General features: G+C 39.5%; 1 protein-coding gene across 1 annotated transcript in view; it reads right to left on the bottom strand.

Annotated features, from left to right (window-relative positions):
• Positions 1-3,798: 3,798 nt before the first annotated feature.
• MINPP1 (multiple inositol-polyphosphate phosphatase 1) overlaps positions 3,799-20,587 on the bottom strand; it is a 74,664-nt gene continuing 57,875 nt past the window's right edge. The window contains exons 6-7 of the transcript XR_008510198.2: positions 14,794-14,847; positions 3,799-4,041 (exon numbers count right to left, since the gene is read on the bottom strand). The gene's annotated coding sequence lies outside the window, so the exon portion shown is untranslated. The remainder of the gene's footprint in view (positions 4,042-14,793; positions 14,848-20,587) is intronic.

The following is a 20,587-nucleotide window of genomic DNA, read 5'->3' as shown; positions in this document are numbered from 1 at the left end:
GGGTCACAGACAACAAATTTTAATTCAAGTGTTTGCTGCTAATGCTGGTATTTTCTTACTTTTAAAGTTAGAGAGAACAGGATGAGTATGATTAGGTATGAAACAAGTTTACATTGAGGCAAAGGTCATGGACAATGTGCTTCTTAGAGAAAGTTCTGTGAAGTTTTCTTTGAAAGATTGCATAGACAAAAAATTTATCCATCAGATTTTAATGTGGATCCATATAGTTTCCTTACAGTGGCATCCACTCATTGAAATTCTTGTCTTTGGCTATGTATTAGATTCACTTAGAGAATCTTAAAAGAGAAAAAAAGAAGCCTGGGCTTCAAGTATCTACCTTTGAATATATCTGGGATAAGAGCTTGATGGTTATATTTTTTGGTTTTCTGTTTTTTGTTTAAGCTGAGATGATTCTGTGCAGACAGGCCTGAAAACCAAATGCATTTTTTTAATAAATATTTATAGGATGCCTACTAAGTGTCAGGGAATGAGCTGGCAGATGGGTGCTGAAGACACAGCAGTAATAAGACAGACATACCCCTTGCCCTCATGGACTACAGAGACAGCCAAAAAACATTTAATAAACTCACACTAAGTTGTCATAAATACTATGAAAGCACAGTGGGCTGAGATAGAGAATAGCAAGAAGAAATTCTTTTTGATAGGATGGTCAGAGAATGTCTTCCTGAGATGATGTTAAAGCTGATTTGCAGAAGCAAAATGGGCTTTTGGGCCAGATAGACCTAAATGTTTACGGGCTATTAGAACATGTGTATAATTATTATAAAGTACTGTGCTCAGAACCTGTTTCACAGTAAATAGCAGCTGCAATGATGATGATGATGATGATGACACTTTCTGTTCAGCCAGATCTTGAAGTCCCATTTCAGTCTAAACTGCTTTAGTAAGCCTGCCTTGGTGAATGCAGCCAACACTGATTTATTCATTCATCAAATGTTTATGGGACACCGACTGTTTGCAAGGTACTCTTCTATGCACTGGGGATACAGTGGTGAAACCAACTGAGCCTTCATAGAACATGTGTTCCATGAAGTGACTCAATTTGAAAATTATCTATCATCTTTTCTCCAGACTTTTCCGTTAGGATTACAAACTCTTGAAGGTCAGACATGTCTTCTTTTGAACACCTCTCCATAGTTTCAGGTAAAGACTGTGTTCTGTAGAGTGGTAGACTCAGCGACCTTTCAGCTGGTCCAGCATGCACCATCCACCCACCAGTGAAGGAATCTTAGACCTGGCAGTGCTATTGGGAGAGAAGAGAATAGATGCAGAGTCTGACATATTAAGAGCCTGAAAGCAAGATTCATACTTTGAAAAGAGGCCAAGAACCATACCATTTCAGTCTGCTGAAAAGTTGTAACGTGCCTGCTATGGTTTGAATGTCCCTTCCAAAACTCACGTTGAAATTTAATTCCCAATGTGGCAATCAATACTTAAAGGTGATTGGGGCTAGGCGAGGTGGCTTATGCCTATAATCCCAGCACTCTGGAAGGCTGAGGCGGGCAGATCACTTGAGCCCAGCAGTTTGAGACCAGCATGGGCAACATGGTGAAATCCCATCTCTACAAAAAATGCAAAAATTAGCTAGGCATGGTGGTGCACACCTGTGGTCCCAGCTATTTGGGAGGCTGAGGTGGGAGGATCACCTGAGCCCAAGGAGGTCAGAGCTGCAGTGAACTGTGATCATGCCACTGCACTCTAGCCGACAGAATGAGACACTGTCTCAAAAAAAAAGAGGTGATTGGGTCGTGAGGCTCTGCCCTCATGAATGGATTAATCCATAATACCCCATTAATCCACGAATCCATTAATCTATTCATGCTTAATGAATTAGTGGGTTAATGGGTTATCATGAGCATGAGACTAGTAGCCTTATAAGCAGAGGAAGAGAAACCTAAGCTAGCAAGCTCAGCCCCTAGCCATGTTATGTCCTGTGCTTCCTCTGGATTCTGCAGAAGATTCCTGCCAGCAAGAAGAGAAGGCTGTCATTGGTTGCACCCCCTTGACCTTGGACTTCCCAGCCTCCAGAACTGTAAGAAATAAATTTCATCTCTTATGAATTGCTCCATTTCAGGTATTCTGGTATAAACAGAAAATGGACTAAGACAGTACCAAACTCAGATCCTGTTGTTACAGGCTTTAAGCAATTGGTTCTTACAAACTTGTTGATTTTGTTATTGTTAACCAACCTCATGAAAATTCTTTTTAGGAGAATATGTTAATCAATCCTGAATAAGCTTCTGGATTTCTAACATTAACTAATTTTCTTTGCCTTTCCCACCATTCCCCCCTGCCCCCACATATGTGCATCCATATCCACATACTTTGTGGAGTTTATTCTTTTGTTTTGAAACTCCAATTTCTTCCAAGCCAGTGCTTCTCCAGCATAAAATTCACTGATCATACCAATAATTTATTGAGTTACAGTTCACTTAACTTATTAAGTATGTCCTATGCAATATTTGGGACATACTTAAACTTAAAAAGTAAAAAGTTATTTGTTATGCAAATCAAAACCATAATGAGATACCATCTCACACCAATCAGAATGGCTATTATGAAAAAGTCAAAAACAACAGATGCTGAAAAGGCTGCAGTGAAAAGGGAATGCTTTATACACTGTCGGTGGGAGTGTAAATTACTTCAGCCACTGTGGAAAACGGTTTGGACATTTCTCAAAGAACTTAAAACAGAACTACCATTTGACTCAGCAATCCCATTACTGGGTATGTATTCCAAGGAAAATAAATCATTCTACCAAAAAGACATGTGTACTCCTATGTTCGTTGCAGTACTGTTCACAATTGCAAAGACATGGAACCAACCTAGGTGCCCATCAGTGGTGGAGTATATAAAGAAACTGTTGTATGTGTATACCATAGAATACTACACAGCCATAAAAAAGGAAAAAAATTATGTCTTTTGCAGCAGCATGGATGCAGCCAGAAGTCATTATTTAACTTGTAAACACCCTACCAATTATTTTATTATCCCAGTTTGCTGTGACCTTTGACATAGTTGTAACTTGTATTATTGCCCAATTATCTTCAATGGAGCACCTGAGAACGAATTAGTTTCAGAAAACATTCATAAATGTCTGGAAGGCAAGGAGGGAGATGTGAAGAAAATTTGAGCCTCCCTTTTCTAGTTCAACAAAGTTAAAACCAGTTATTTTGAGAAGCCAAATTTGTGTGAAAAATAAAGTCATTTTATATGCTAAAGATGTGTTTGCCATATAAGGATGTTATTCCTTAAAATGTTTCCTTGAATATATTCTAGAGACTTTAAAAAAATCATCTAAAAGTTCATTATAATTCTGACAAATACAGAGCTTTTCTATGTCTTTCCTCCTTCACAGACAGACACTAGTGATTTCCAAGGGCACCCAATTAGATTACTGAAAAGAAATACAGTATTCTTGTCCTTTGGCTGACCCACTCATCATTCTGGCTGGAAACGTGTTTTTAGTGCCAGCAAACCATGATTTCACTGAGAACAAATATACTATTCCCTCTGGCTATGAGTTGTCCTACCACGTTCACTTTCTTCAGCTCTCTTGCTAAAACTTTCTAGATTAAAATAAATATTGGGTCAATAGATTGTTTCCAAAATGATATATAAATGCTACAAAAGGTGCTATTTACACTGGTCAGTAAATGTTTTAGAAACAACTGGCAAACTGGGAAACTTAGATATGGATAAATCTATGAAGACAATTAACGATTAAGCCCAAATGGTAACTCTCTAGGCAGAAGTACAAAAATATAAACAATCCACCCAGGAAAATATCGAATTTATTCTTTCATGCCGAAGAAATGACTGATGTGGTTTGGTGTGTCACTTGATGACAACGTGGACAAGGTGTAAGTCAAAAGGAAAGCTGATGGTGGCATCCTAGCCCTGCCGTGTGGGTGTGTTCTTCAAGGCAGATGAACTTCCTTCCACCCTCAGGAGCAAATTCCTTGTGTGTAGCAGTCCGGTTGAGCCACAGTAAGCAGCTGTTGGCTTTTCCTCAGTACGCTTGTGAGAAGGAGAGAGACAAACATAATGGGTAGGAACACTGGCTCCAGAGTCAGATTGCTGGACTTTGTCTCCTAGAACTTGGGCAGATTCTGACTTTGGACAAGGTACTTCTTGCTGAGCCTCATTTCCTCATCTGTAAATAGAAATCATAACAGTATCGACCTCGGGGTTTACTGCGAGGATCTGAGACTGTAAGTGAAAGACGTAGACCAGGGCCAAGCACAGAGTAAGCACATGATCTGTTAGCTTCTCCTGCTATTCTTTATTGCCTGTCAGCGCAACTGAAATGAATGGGACAGTAAGCTGGCATGCGGATGGACTATCTTCCAGCTTCTGACCACAGCCTTCCCTCAGACAGATTTCCATGAATAAGTTAAATCATAGTACAAAGGAGCAGAGATTTACATAGAGAGGGAGGGATGGCAGGGACTCAGGATTTCAAACACTTCTCTCCTTTTCCTTCCCTTCCCTGGGACCCCTTCCCTCCTTAGGTTCTTGAGAGAAACAAAAATAACAGCACAAAGGTCAAAGCCAAGAAAATACATGTGATAAGACTTTGACCTGAACTCCCGTGCAGACCATGGCGAGCTGAACAGGACCAAGATCCCTTTCACATGGCTGAAGGCAGGCCTAGGACCTAGGAGCAAAGCAGTTCTTCCAGCCCCTTCCTCCCAAAGCCCACATCCTGGTTCCCTGGATCTGACTACTCTCACAGTAAGAAAAAAGGGACTCCAGAAATAACTGGCACGTTAGCAAAGGGGTGACATGTTCTAGAGAGCAGGGGTGCCTCACCTATAGCCCCACTGGTCTAGGCATTCTCAGGAGGTGAGTGAGAGCTTTGGGACTCCTGGCCTGGATACGCCCACCAGAGGGAGAGGAAAAGCCAGAAGACAGAGCTGGGAGCAACCATCTTACCAGGGTCAGAACTTTAGCTCCTTCAATTCATTCAACACATATGTTGTCCCTTCATATCCATGGGGGATTGCTTCTAGGACCTCCCATGGCTAACAAAATCCAGATGCTCAAGTGTCTGATATAAGATGCTGCCATATTTGCATATAACCTATGTACATCATACCATATCCTCTAAATCATCACTAGATTACTTATAATACCTAATACAATGTAAATGCTATGTAAATATTGTTATACTGTATTGTTTAGGGAATAATGACAAGAAAACAAACTCTGTACATATTCAGTATAAATGCACTTTTTTTTTTTTTTTTTTTTGAGACAGGATCTCACCCCATCGCCCAGGATGGAGTGCAGCGACATGATTGCAGCTCACTGCAGCCTCATTCTCCCCAGCTCAAGCAATTCTCCTGCCTCAGCTTTCTGAGTAGCTGTGCTATAGGCATGCACCGCCATGTCTGGCTGATTTTTTTAATTTAATTTTTAGTAGAGACAGGATCTTGCTATGTTGCCCAGGCTGGTCTGAAACTCATAAGCTCATGCGATCCTCCTGCCTCAGCATCTCGAAGTGTTGAGATTACAGGCGTGAGCTACTGTGCTTGTCCTAAATGCATATATAAAAAATATTTTCAGTTTTCATTAGTTGAATGCACAGATGCAGAACTCAGAGATACAGAGGACTGACTATATATATATATATATATATATATTTTTTTTTTTTTTTTTTTTTTTTGAGACAGTCTCTCTCTGTCACCCAGGCTGGAGTGCAGTGGCACAATCTCAGTTCACTGCAACCTCTGCCTCCTGGGTTCAAGTGATTCTTCTGCCTCAGCCCATCAAGTAGCTGGGACTACAGGTGTGCACCACCACACCTGGCTAATTTTTGTATTTTGAGTACAGAAGGGGTTTCACCATATTGGCCAGGCTGGTCTTGAACTCCTGACCTTGTGATCCACCCACCTTGGACTCCCAAAGTGTTGGGATTACAGGTGTGAGCCACCACGCCCAGCTCCCCCCACCCACCCCCGACTATATTTTATTGAGCCCCTATTATGTGCTAGGCACTGGTTGTAAATGCTGAAACCTCAAGGTGACCCCAGTTGAAGTAAATTCATTACAACCACAAAGAGGAATCAAGTCCTTGACTCCTTGCACCTCAAACCTGCCCCCTAGTCAGTCAGAGCTTAACTCCATCTGTCTTCATGTTAATGCCTTTTGTCTTTGACCCTGACCCCCCCTCAGGCAGGGTGTCAAAGAGAGGAGAAGAGGGAGCAAAGGGAAGTTTAAGCATCCACAGCCAGCAAATAAAAGAGGGCACCAAGAGGGGATGTGTTCTCCCTGGTTTCGGTTTTGTCACAGCTAGGGTCAGGAGGCTCTGACCCAAGTGAGTATTGCTCTCACAAGGCCACTCTAGATTTTGACTCAAGGGATAAAATCCTCAGCCCCTGCCCCTCAGTTCCAAGTCATTATAAAGCGGGAAATTTCCCCTGACCCCTTCGCAGGTGGGAACTGGAGTGTGGGTGCTGGGGATAGCTGGCTATTTAGGTGCCAGTTGGGGCAAACTCCACTCACTGGAATCCATTGCACTGAACCCCTCACAGGAGGGAACATGCAGGTGAGTGGGTACGGGAGCTGGGCAAGTGTTTTTGGGCAACAGCAGGAGCAAAACTCCATGCAGGCCCTGCAGCAGCATCTAGAGGCAGGTACCCACGACCCCCAAAGTCCCAGAGGGCATCTGTTACAGTGCTCTTTTAGCTTTGCTTTTTTTGGACAGCTGAAGTGTTAAACAGCTCAGTGGACCCTCTGTCTTTTTGGATGAGGCGGTTGCTCTCCACCAGTGAGGGCAGAGGGTCAGTGTGACACCCTTTAGCGTCCACACCCGTGGCACCCAAGCTCTTGTTTGGCATCCAGGAAAAATCAGGTCACATGAATGAATTCAAGGATGGTAAATGTGGAGGATTTTATTGCTGATGAAAGTGGCTCTAAGTGGAAAGGGAATGGAGCAGGAAGGTGATCTTCCCACAGAGTTTGGCCATCCCTGGCCAGACTCCTGCCCAAAGCAATGCTGTCAAGCCATCCCTCTGAAGTCAAGCTGCCTCTCTCCAACATCAAACTGTAGTCTCTTATGTCCAGCTGCTTCTCCTCTTCTCTGCTCTGTCAGTGGAGCCTGGGGTTTTTATGGGCATAGGATGGGGGGTGGGGCGGGCCATGCGTGGTGTTGGAAAAGGCATCACATGGGAAAACAGGAATGCACGTTCTCACTTGGGGCCATGGTTCCAGGCTTGGACTTGACACCTTCACAGCTGAATTCTACCAAATATTTAAAGAAGAACTAATACCAATCCTACTCAAACTATTCCAAAAAATAGAGGAGGAGGGGATACTTAGAAACTCATCCTACAAGGCCAGTATTACCCTGATACCAAAACCAGACAAAGACACATCAAAAAAAAGAAAACTAAAGGCCAATACTTCTGATGAATATTGATGCAAAAATCCTCAACATAATATTAGCAAACTAAATTCAACAATACCTTAGAGAGATCATTCTTCATGACCAAATGGAATTTTTCCCTGGGATGCAAGGATAGTTCAACATGCACAAATTAATCAATGTGATACATAAAAAGAATGAAGGACAAAAACCATATAATCATTTCAACTGACTCAGAAAAAGCATTTGATAATATTCAACATCCCTTCATGATAAAACCCCTCAAAAAAATAAAATGGCATAGAAGGAACATACCTCAACATAATAAAAGTTATATACAATAGACACACAGTATCAGGCTGAATGGGAAAAAACTGAAAGCCATTTTTCTAAGATCTGGAATGCAACAAGGATGCCCACTTTCACCATTGTTAGCTGTTATTCCACTTACAACTAAAATTCCTAGCTAGAACAATCAGACGAGGAAAATATAAGGCCATCCAAATTGGAAAGGAAGAAGTTGAATTATCCTTGTATGCAGATGATATAATCTTATATTTGGAAAAAACCTAAAGAATCCACCAAAAACTATTAGAACTGATAAACAAATCCAGTGAAGTTGCAGGATACAAAATCAATATACAAAAATCAGTAGCATTTCTATATGCCTACAGTGAACAATCTGAAAATGAAATAAAAAAGTAATTCCATTTACAATAGCCACAAATAGAATTAAATACCTAGTAATTAACCAAAGAAGTGTAAGGTCTCTATAATGAAAACTCTGAAACACTGATGAAAGAAATTGAAGAGGACACCAAAAATGAAAAAATGTTTCATGTTCACGGATTGGAAGACTCAATATTGTTAAAATATCAATACTACCCAAAGTAATCCACAGATTCAACGCAATCCACAGATTCAACGCAATCCCTGTCAAAATACCAGTGACATTCTTCACAGAAATAGAAAAAAAAATCCTAAAATTTATATGGAACCACAAAAGATCCAGAATAGCCAAAGCTTTCCTAAGAAAAAAGAAGAAAACCGGAGGAATCACATTACCTGATTTCAAATTACACTACAGAGCTGTAGTAACCCAAATGGCATGGTCCTGGCATAAAAACAGACATAGAGCAATGGAACAGAATAGAGAGCCCAGAAACAAATCCACGCACGTACAGTGAACCCATTTTTGACAAAGGGGCCTATTATTTGATAGCAAAACAGGGTGACTATAGTCAATAATAATTTAATTGTACATTAAAAAATAACTAAAAAAGTATAATTGGATTATTTGTAATACAAAGGATAAATGCTTGAGGGAATGAATATCCCATTCTACACGATGTGATTATTACACATTGCATGCCTGTATTAAAACATCTCATGTACATCATAAATGTATACACCTACTATGTACTCACAAAAATTAAACATTAAAATAAAAAATTAATTTCTGAAACAGGCTGACAAAGACTTCAAATGTTTGAATGGTCAGAGAGATATATTGAAGATCAACTTGAACTTTAAAAGAACAACAAAAGCTAAAGTAAAAACAGGAAGAAATAAAATAGGTGAATATGGAAAAGAACCAATTAGAAGTATTGGAAATTATTTTTAAGTGGTCAGTGAAATCTTTAAAGATTAGTAAGAAATTTGTTAAAGAAACATCAAAAGATTGAATTAATTCTAGACTGGACAACAGTAGTAAGGAAATTACTAAAAGTAGCACAGAGAGATAAAAGTTTAAAAATATAAGAAAACAGCAAAAAGTCTTGGAGAATTGACTAAAAGGTGGACAGATGGAAAAAAATCCATCATATTAATATATCCAATAGGAGTTCTAGGAAAGGAGAATGGAGAAAATGCTTGAGAAATAATACTTAAAGAAAGAAATATTGAGAAGTTTCCAGAATTGGGAAAAGATATGACTTTTAGGTCTATCCCCTCATACTAAATAAGGGCAATTCTGTAATTACATTTCAGAATATTAAGGATAAAGTATAAAACCTAAAAGCTACCACAGCCTACAAATCAATATAAGAAATGGCAGACATTCCAGTAGAAAAATGGGCAAAAGAAATAATCACTTCACAAAAGAAGTTACATAATGGCAATTTTAAAAGGGGACTAATTTCATTAGTCATCAAAGAAATTCAAATTATAACTACTATGAGATACCTCAACACACCACAATAATGGATAAAATGAAAATGACAGGTAGCACTAAGTGGTGGTAGAATATCAGCCAATGGCCCTTTCACATACCGTTGGCGGGAGTGTAAACTGGTACAACTTTTTTGGAAAACCTTTTAGCAGTATATACCAAAGCTGAGCATACACATACCCTATGACCTGGCAATTCCATTCTAAATAAAATTGCATACATAAGTTCAGAAATGCATATATATGTTCACCAAAAGGCACAGAATGTTAATAGCAACACTATGCTGATAGCCAAAAGTTTTAAATTACACTAATGTCTATCAAGAAAAGAACAGAGAAATTATGATGTATTCATAAAATGAAAGATAATACAACCCTGAGAATGAATGAATGATGTCTCATGAAACAACATGAATAAATTTTATAAACCATGTTGACCAAAAGAAACCAAAGGTTGGGAGATAATATTTGAAAAACATATCTGATAAAGGATTTATATCAGAATATATAAAAAACACTAACATCTCAATAAGAAGACAACCCATTTTTTTGTTTTTGTTTTAACTGATCCATAATATTTACATATTTGTAGGGTACATGTATTTGCTACACGAATACAATATGTAGTGATCAAGTCAGGGTATTTGGGGTATCCATCACCTTACTTATCATTTCTATGTGTTGGGACCATTTCAAGTCCTCTCTTCTAGCTAATTTGAAATATACAATACATTATTGCTAACTATAGTCACTCTACTCTGCTTTTGAACATTAGAACTTATATCTTCTATCTAATTGTATGTTTATACCCATTAACCAACATCTCTTTAAGCCCCCTTACACTCACACACTGTTCCCAGTCTCTGGTATCTATCATTTGTATTCTCTACCTCCATAAGATTAACTTTTTCAGCTCCCACATATGAGTGAGAACATGCAGTATTTGTCTTTCTGTGCTTCATTTATTTCACTTGCATAATGACCTGCAGTTCCATCCATATTGCTGCAAATGACCTGATTTCATTCTTTTTAATAGCCAAATAGTATTCCTTTGTGTATATATGCATTTTCTTTATCCATTCATTGATGAACCCTTCAGTTGATTCCGTATCTTTGCTATCATGAATAAGGCTGCAATAAACGTGCGAATGTAGGTATCCCTGTGATATACCAATTTCCTTTTCTTTGATAAATACTCAGTAGTGGCATTGCTGAATCATATGGTAGTTCTATTTTTAGTTTTTTGAGAAATCACCAAACTGTTTTCTGCAGTGGTTGTACTAATCCATATTCCCATCAATGGTGTATAAAGAGTTTTGTTTTCTCCACATTTGCCAGTGTCTTTTTTTTTTTTTTTTTTTTTTTTTTTTTTTTTTGAGATGGAGTCTTGCTCTGTCACCCCAGCTGGAGTGCAGTGGCATGATCTCAGCTCACTGCAACCTCTGCCTCCCAAGTTCAAGTGATTCTCCTGCCTCAGTCTCCTGAGTAGCTGGGATTACAGGTACGTGCCACCACGCCTGGCTAATTTTTGTATTTTTAATAGTGATGGGGTTTCACCATGTTGGTCAGGCTAGTCTCGAACTCCTGACCTCGTGATCTGCCCGCCTCAGCCTCCCAAAGTGCTGGGATTACAGGCATGAGCCACTGGGCCCAGCTGCCAGTGTCTTTTTGTTGTTTTAAAAATTACCATTCTAACTGGGGTAAGATGATACCTCATTGTGTTTTTGGTTTGCATTTCCCTGATGATTGGAAGTGTTGAGTATTTTTTCATATACCTGTTGGCCATTTGTAACTCTTCTTTTGAGAAATGTTTATTCATGCCCTTTGCCCACTTTTTACTGGGATTATTTGTTTTCTACTTTTGAGTTGTTTGAGTTCTTTATATATTCCGGATACCAGTCTCTTGTCAGATGAATAGTTTGCAAATATTTTTTCCCATCCAACAGGTTGTCTCTTTGTCAATTGTTTCCTCTGCTGTCCTGAAGTATTTTAGGGTAATATAGTCCCTTTTGTTTATTTTTATTTTAGTTGCCTGAGCTTTTGAGTTCTAGCCATAAAATCTGTGCCTAGACCAATGTCCTGAAATGTTTCCCCTATGTTTTCTTCTGGTCATTTTATAGTTTCAGTCTTTAATCCATTGTGAGTTGATTTTTGTATATGGTGAGAGACAAGGGTCTAGTTTCATTTTTCCGCATATGGATATCGAATTTTCCCAGCACTATTTATTGAAGCGGGTGTCCTCTCCCCAGTGTATGTTCTTGACAGCTTTGTTTAAGTTCATCTGGATGTCAAAATGTGGATTTTATTTGCATTTTCTATTCTGTCCCATTGGTCTATGTGTCTATTTTATACCAATACCATGCTGTTTTGATTACTATAGCCTTGTAATATATTTTGAACTCATGTAGTCTGATGCATCCAGCTTTGTTCTTTTTGCTCAAGATTGATTTGGCTAATCTCGCTCTGTTTTAATTCTGTATAAATTTTAGGATTTTTTTTTCTAATTCTGTGACAAATATCATTGGTATTTTGATAAGGATTGCATTGAATCTGTAGATTGCTGTGGGTAGTACTGTCATTTTAATTTTATATTAATTCATCCAATCCATGAGCATGTGCTGTCTTGCCACTTATTTGTGTCCTCTTCAATTTCTTTCATCAGTGCTTTGTAGTTCTCCCTGTAGACATCTTTCATTACTTTGGTTAGATTTATTTCTAAGTATTTATTTTATTGTAGCTATTGCAAATGGGATTGTTCTCTTGATTTCTTTCTCAGCTAGCTCATTATTGGTGTATAGAAATGTTACTGATTTTTGTATGTTGATTTGTATCCTGCAACTTTACTGAATTTATTCATCAGATCTAAGAATTTTTTGGTGGAGCCTTTAGGTTTTTCTAGATGTAAGATTATATTATCTGCAGAGAGGGACAATTTGATTTCCTCCTTTCTAACTAAGATGCCTTTTATTTATTTCTCTTGCCTGATTGCTCTGGCTAGGACTTCTGGTACTATGTTGAATAGAAGTGGTGAAAGTGAGTATCCCTCTCTTGTTCCAGTTCTTAGAGGAAAGCCTTTCAAAATTTCCCTGTTCAGTATGATGTTAGCTGTAGGTTTGTCATATACAAAATGTATTATGTGGTGGTATATTTCCTCTATGCCTAGTTTTGTGATAGTTTTTATTGTGAAGGGATGTTGAATTTTATCAAATCCTTTTCTGCATCAGTTGAGAGGATCATATCATCTTTGTCCTTTATTTTGTTGATGTGATGTATCGTGTTTATTAATATGCATATGTTGAACCATCCTGGCATCCCTGGGAAAAAATCTCACTTCATCATGATGTATTATTTTTCTGATGTGCTGTTGGATTCAGTTTGGTTGCATTTTTTGGAGAATATTTGCATCTATATTCATCAGGAATATTATTCTATAGTTTTCTTTTTTGTTGTTGCATCCTTTTCTGGTTTGAGTGTCAGGATAATGCTGGCCTCATGGAATGAGTTAGGGAGAATTCCCTCCTCTTCAAGCCTTTGCAATAGTTTGAAGAGAACTGATGTTAGTTCTTCTTTGAAAGTTTGGTAGAATTCAGCAGTGAACCCAGCTGGTCTTGCTGGGGAACTTCTTTTTACTGCTTTAATTTCATTATTTGTTATTGATCTGTTCAGGTTTTTTATTTCTTCCTAATTCAATCTTGCTAGGTTGTATAAATACAGGAATACATCCACTTCAGTTTGTTGGTGTATAGTTGTTCATAAAGGTCTCTAATGATCATTTGTATTTGTATGGTATCAGTTGTAATATTTCCTTTTTTGTTTTATTTATTTGGGTCTTTTTTTTTCTTGGTTAGTCTACCAAGTGGTTTTTCAATGTTTATCTTTTCAAAAACCCAACTTTTTGTTTAGTTGATCCTTTGGGGTTTTTTGTTTGGTTCATTCGTTTTTTTGTTTGTTTGTTCTGTTTTTGTTTTTTTTGGGGGGGTCTCCATTGTTTTAGTTCTGCTCTGGTCTTTATTATTTCTCTTCTACTAATTTTGGGTTTGGTTTGTTCTTGCTTTTCTAGTTTCTTGAGGTGCACTGTTAGATTGTTTATTTGAAATCTTTCAACTTTTCTGATGTAGAGACTTATGGCTATAAACTTTCCTCTTAGCACTGTTTTGCTATATCCCATAGGTGTTGGTGTGTTGTGTTTTGATTTTTATTTGTTTCAAGACAAGTTTTTATTTCCTTCACCCATTTTTTCCATTACCAAATGGTCATTCAGGAGTATGTTGTTAAATTGCCATGTATTTATGTAGTTTCCAAAGTTCCTCTTGTTATTGATTTCTAGTTTCATTCTATGCTGGTCTGAGAAGATACTGGATATAATTTTGATTTTGATTTAAAAAAATTTTTTTGCCAGAACGTGTTCTTATCTGAAATTTTAATATTTAAGAATTAAAATTATTTTTTTTCTAACTTATGGTGTATCTTGGAGGATGTTTCATGTGCTGATGAGACAAATGTGTATTCCGTAGCTAATGGATGAAATGTTCTGTAAATGTCTGTTAGGTCTACTTGGTCTAATGGTCAGTTTAAATCCAATGTTTGTTTGTTAATTTTCTGTTCAGATGATCTGTCTGATGCTGAGATTGGGTTCTTGAAGTCCCAATTATTATTGTACTGGAGTCTATCTGTCCCCTTTTTATTCTTTTTGAGACAGGGTCTCACTCTGTCACCCAATCTATTAGGCAGTTCTCGCATTGCCATGAAGAAATACCTGAGACTGGGTAATTTATTTAAAAAAAAAAAAAGAGTTTTAATTAGCTCACAGTTCTGTAGGCTGTACAGGAAACAGTGCTGGCATCAGCTTCTGGGGAAGCCTCAGGGAGCTTTTACTCACGGCAGAAGGCAAAGCAGCAGCAGGCACAGCACATGACAATAGCAGAAGCAAGAAAGACAGGGGGTGGGGGGAGGTGTCACACACTTTTAAATGACCAGATCTTGTGAGAACTCACTATCACAAAGACAGCACCAAGCCCTGAGGGATCTGCTGTCATGATCCAAACATCTCCCACCAGGCCTCATCTCCAGCACTGGTGACTATAATGCAACATGAGATGTGGGTGGTGACAAATATCCAAACTACATCATTCTAACCCTAGCCCCTCTCAAATCTCATGTCTTTCTCACATTGCAAAATATAATCATGCTTCTCAACAGTACCCCAAAGTCTTAACTCATTCCAGCATTACCTCAAAAGTCCATCGTCTCATCGGAGACAAGGCAAATCCTTTCCACCTATGAGCCTGTAAAATAAAAACAATTTAGTTACTTTCAAGATACAATGGGGGTATAGGGTTTGGATAAACATTCCTGTTCCAAAACAAGGAAATAGACCAAAAGAAAGGGGCTACAGGCCCTATGCAAGTTTGAAACCCAGCAGGGCAGTTATTAAATATTAAAGCTACAAAATAATCTCCTTTGACTCCATTTCCCACATCCAGGGCACACTGGTGAAAGGAGTGGGCTCCCAAGGTCTTTGGCAGCTCTACCTCTGTGGATTTTCAGGGTTCAACCCCCAGGGCTGCTCTCATTGGTTGGAGTTGAATGCATGCAGGTTTTCCAGGTGCAGGGTGCAAGCTGCTGGTAGATTGCCCATTCTGGGGTCTGAAGGACAGTTGCCCCATCCCAGAGCTCCACTAGTCAGTGCCCCATTGGAGAGTCTGTGTGAGGACTCCAATCCCATATTTCTCTTCCACACTGTCCTAGTAGAGGTTCTCTGTGAGGGTTCTGCCCCTGCAACAGGCTTTTGTCTGGGCACCTAGGCTTTACTATACACTTTCTGAAATCTAGGCAGAGGCTGCCAAGCCTCCTTAACTCTTAAATTGTTTGCACCTGCAGGCTTAACACCACATGGAAGCCACCAAGGCTTACAGCTTGCATTTTCCGAAGTGGCAGCTTGAACTGTACATGGGTGCCTTTGAGCCAGGGCTGGAGCTGGAGCTGGAGCAGCTGGGATGTGGAGAGCAATGTCCCAAGGCTGCATAAGGCAATGGTGCCCCAGGCCTGGCATAGGAAACCATTCTTCCCTCATAAGCCTCCAGGCCTGTGATGGGAGGGGCTGCCAGAAGGTCTTTGAAATGGCTTTGAGGCATTTTCACCTTGTATATTAGCATTTGCCTCCCTTTTAGTTATGCAAACATCTTTAGTAAGTGGTTCTCCTATAGTCTGCTTTAATTCCTCTCCCCAAAAAGCTTTATTTTTCTCTACCACATGACTAGGCTGCAAATTTTTCAAACTATTACACTCTGCTTCCTGTATAAATATAATTTCCAACTTTAAGTCATTTTTTTGTTCCTGTAACCAAGTGTAGGCTGTTAGAAGCAGTCACACCACTTCTTGAACACTTTGTGGATTGGAAATTTCTTCTGCCAGATCCTCTAGGTCATCACTCTCAAGATCAAACTTCCACAGATTTCTACGGCATAAACAGAATGCAGCCAAGCTCTTTTCCAAGACATAACACACATGATCTTTGCTCCAGTTCCCAATAAGTTCCTCATTTCCATCTGAGATCTCGTCAGCCTGGACTTCACTGTCCATATCACCATCAGCATTTTGGTCACAACAATTTAACCAGTCTCTAATAAGTTCCAAGCCTTCCCTCATCATCCTATCTTCTTCTGAGCCCTCCAAACTCTCCCAACTTCTGCCTGTTACCCAGTTCCAAATCTGCTTCCCAATCTTCAGGTATCTTTATAGCAATATCCAACTCCTTGGTACCAATTTTCTGTGTTAGGCTATTCTTGTATTGCTATAAAGAAATACTTGAGACTGGAAAATTTATAAAGAAGAGAGGTTTCATTGGCTTACAATTCTGCAGGCTGTATAGGAAACAGTGCTGTCATCAGCTTCTGGGGAGGGTTCAGGAAACTTATACTCATGGCAGAAGGTGAAGCTGGAGCAGGTACATCACATGATGAAAGCAGGAGCAAGAAAGAGATTGAGGGGATTGGTGCCACACATTTAAAATGACCAGATTTCATGAGAACTCATGATCATGAAGACAGCACCAAGCCATGAGGAATCTGCTCCCGTAATCCAAACACCTTCCACCAGGATCCACTTCCAGTATTGGGGATTACAATTGAACATGAGATTTGGTCAGAGAGAAACACCCAAACCATATCACCCAGGCTGGAGTGCAGAGACACAACCACAGCTCATTGTAGTCTTTACCTCCTGGGCTCAAGCAATCCTCCCACCTTGGCCTCCCAAACTGCTGGGATTAAAGGTGTGAGCCACTGTGCCTGACCCCTATCTCTCCCTTTAAATCTAATAATATTTGCTTTATATATCTGGTTTCTCTGGTGTTGGGTGCATATATGTTTGGAATATTATATCCTCTTGCTGAATTTATCCCTTTATCATTATATAGTAACCTTGTCTCTTTTTACAGTTTTTGACTTAAAGTCTGCTTTATCCGATGTAAGACAGCTACTTCTGCTTGCTTTTCATTTCAATTTACATGGAATATCTTTTTTCATCTCTTTACTTTCTATGTCTCTTACAGGTAAGATGAGTTTCTTGTAGTCAGCATATAGTTGGCCTATGTGTTTTTAATCCATTCAGCTGGTCAATATCTTTTAAGTGCAAAGTTTAATTTGTTTATATTCAAGGTTATTATTGATATGTAAAGGTTTATTCTTTTCATTTTATTAAACAATTTCTGGTTGTTTTGTCTATCCTTTGTTCCTTTCGTTCTCTTTGTTTATCAATGTGGTTTGGTGATTTTCTTATTGGTAAGAGTTGAGTCTTATTTTCCTTTATTTGTGTCTTTGTTCTACCAGGAGTTGTTATATTTTCATGTATTTTCATAATGGTAGATAACATTCTTTCACTTCCAGGTATAGAACTCTCTTAAGCATTTCTTGCAGGATCAGTCTAGTGGTGATGAATTCCCTCAGCTTTTGCTTATCTGGGAAATACTTTATTTGTTCATTTATGAAGGATAATTTTGCTGGGTATGTCTTCTGCTGGCAGCTTTTCATTCAGCATTTTGAATATATCATCCCATTCTCTCCTGGCCTATAAGGTTTCTGCTGAGAAGTCAGCCGTTAGTCTGATGAGGGTTCCTTTATAGGTGACAAGATGCTTTACTCTTGTGTTTAGAATTCTCTATGTCTTTGACTTTTGACAGTTTGACTATAATGTGCCATGAAGACCTTTTTGCATTGTATTTGCTTGAGGTTCTCAAGAGACTCAAGTATCTAGATGTCTAAATTTCTTGCTAGTCTTGAGAAGTTTTTAGCTATTATTTTGTTAAATAGGTTTTCTAACATTTTCGTTTTCTCTTTTCCTTCTGGGACTCCAAAAGTTTAAATATTTGGTTGCTTTATAGTGTCCCATATGTCATACAGGCTTTTCTCTCTCTTTTTTATTTTTTGCTTTATTTTTGTCTGACTGGGTTATTTCAAAAGACTTATATCTTCAAATTCTGAGGTTCTTTCTTCTGCTTAATCTAGGCTATTATTGAAGCTTTTGAATGCATTTTGTATTTCATTCACTGAATTCCTCAGTTCCAGAATTTGTTTGGTTCTTTTTTATGATATCTCTTTGTTGAATTTTTCATTCATATCCTGAAATTTTTCTGATTTCTTTGTTTTTCAGTATTCTCTTGTATCTCACTGAGTTTCTTTAAAATCAATATTTTGAATTCTTTTTCCAGGATTGTTTTTGATTAGGATCTGTTCTTGGAGAACTATTGTTTCTTTGAAGATGTCATATTTTCTTGCATTTTCAATGTTTCCTGTGTTCTTACATTGATATCTGTACATGTTGTTTAACAGTCATTTCTTTCAATTTTATGAATTTGCTTTAGTATGGGAGGACTTTTTCCTGAAGATGTATCTATGGTTTTGGTTGGGGAGTGCACATTGACTTTAATTCTAGGTGCAAGCAGTAGGATAGTCTCTGTATGATTTCTTTGGCTGTAAGCAGCATCAGTAGTGTCTATGATTTCCTTGATGGCTTAGGGTACAGTTATTAATGGAGACTGTGGTGAAGTTTTGCTGGGGACTGAGATCCCTCATGGTCCAATCTTCAGACCCCAGTGGGCTGAGCCTGCTTGTCCTTGGGTCCCAAGGTGGCATATACTGGCACCGGTGTCAGCAAGTCCAGGCAGGCCAGTTCTTGAGCCTCCAGGTGGCTTGTCTGAATACCAGTAGTGGCAGTAATGGTAGCTGTGGGGGTGAGCATGTTCTCAGGCCTCTGGGCAGTTGGCATGTTCTAGGCAATGGCAGTAGCAGTACTGGGATGACTCTCTGGGTCCCAAGTGGTATGTGCTGCTATTGGTGGTGGCTGTGATAGCCTGGGTAGGCTAGTTTCCAGGCCCCCAGGTAGCATGTGCAGGTTAGTGCCAGCTGTGGTGGTAGCAGCAGGTTGGGTAGGATCAATCTCAGGCTCCCTAGAGGAGTGCTCAGGTGCCAGTGGTGGTGGGCTGGGCTTGGCAATCCCTAAGCCCCTAGATTACATGCTCTGACATGGGGTGGGGGCCAAGCCAGTCTGAGCAGACTTGTCCTCAGGCCACCTGATGGTGTGTGCAGGTGCCTGCCACGGTAGGCAGTGGTGGGGCAATCTCAAGGCCCCTGGTGGAATGCTCGAGTGAGGTGGCAGCAGTCATGCTGTGGCCCTGCCACTGGGGAGGATAGGGCACAATCATCCTACTTGTGTTTCAGCCCTGACGGCAGCAGTCCATGCTTCACCTGTGCCTTAGCCCTGGAGCTGCGGAGCCCCAGGGCAATGTGTAGCCTGTTGGGGGCTGGGCTGTCATAATGGTGTCTTGCTGTAGCTGCTTATGGTTTGGTGGAGGGGGGGAAGTGGGACCCGATGCAAGCTCCATCCTTGGAGCTGTGCCATTGCATGGTCTCCAGGTAGCTCCCTCTGTTAGTTTCAGGGCCTGGGAGGGCTCAAGAGCCCTCCTGTGGCTAAGATAGAAGAATATTGTGGTGGGAATGTGGTCTACTGGGGGTTTCTCACTTACCCTTTCCCCACACTGGGGAGTCTCTCCTGTCTCCCAGCTGATCCCAGCCAAGCAGCCTGCCTTACTTTCCTCTCCTTCCTTGCCTTAGGTGTTTCCTGTCACTTTTCTGTTGACTTCCAGTGTTCTCTCAGATGATCTATTTAAAGTGCGATTTATTTACTCACTATTTTGGTTTCTAGTACTGGAGAAGGCAAGTACAAAATGCATCTAGTCAGCCATCCTTCCTCATACAACACGCTTTTAAAATGGGCAAAATATTTGAACAGGCACTTTACCAAAGAAGATATATGAATAATGAATAAGTACATATAAGTACATTAAAATATATTCAACATGCAATCCTCTAAAAGACTTAGGAAAATTCTCATATGATGGTGATGACAAGATTTTCAAAATCTTTCCAACCCATCACCCCCACCCCACATAAAAACAGCAACTAAAGTGGCAAATGGGTACAGTGATATGTGCCTGTACTCACAGATACTGGGGAGGCTGAGGCGGGAAGATCACTTGAACCTAGGAGTTTGAGATGAGTTGGAGCAACACAGAGGGACTCCATCTCAAAAAAAAAAGGAAAGAGAAAATAGAAAAAAAAGGCTGGTGTGAAGGGAGCTGTTTCAATTGATCGTTCAGTCACAGATCAAACTCCTTGTTTCTAATTCTTCCCTCTTCTCACTACTACACTTGACTAGTCTTAAATAAAATGAAAAAACCCACAGACAACATCTACAACAAAACTATGTGGTAAATTATCCCCAATGTTAGTAACAAGTGCTTGGTGCTGCAACGAGAAACTAGCACTTAGACAGAAAATTTTTTAGCAAGGCAAACTTACTTTTGCAGAAGGGTGCTGCCTGCATCTGTCTGATTGCAAGAGCACATTGAACAAAGGAGAGAAGGGTTTTATTCCTAATGCAGCTTGTCTCTACTACTGTGTCCTGTCTTTGTTGGCTGGAGTTGGACCGCACAATCTAAACTGAACCTGATTGGCTAACTTGAAAGAC

Source organism: Pongo abelii, chromosome 8 (assembly GCF_028885655.2).
Source record: "Pongo abelii isolate AG06213 chromosome 8, NHGRI_mPonAbe1-v2.0_pri, whole genome shotgun sequence".
In the NCBI taxonomy this organism is placed as follows: domain Eukaryota; kingdom Metazoa; phylum Chordata; class Mammalia; order Primates; family Hominidae; genus Pongo; species Pongo abelii.
This window is presented reverse-complemented; position numbering and strand designations above follow the sequence as displayed.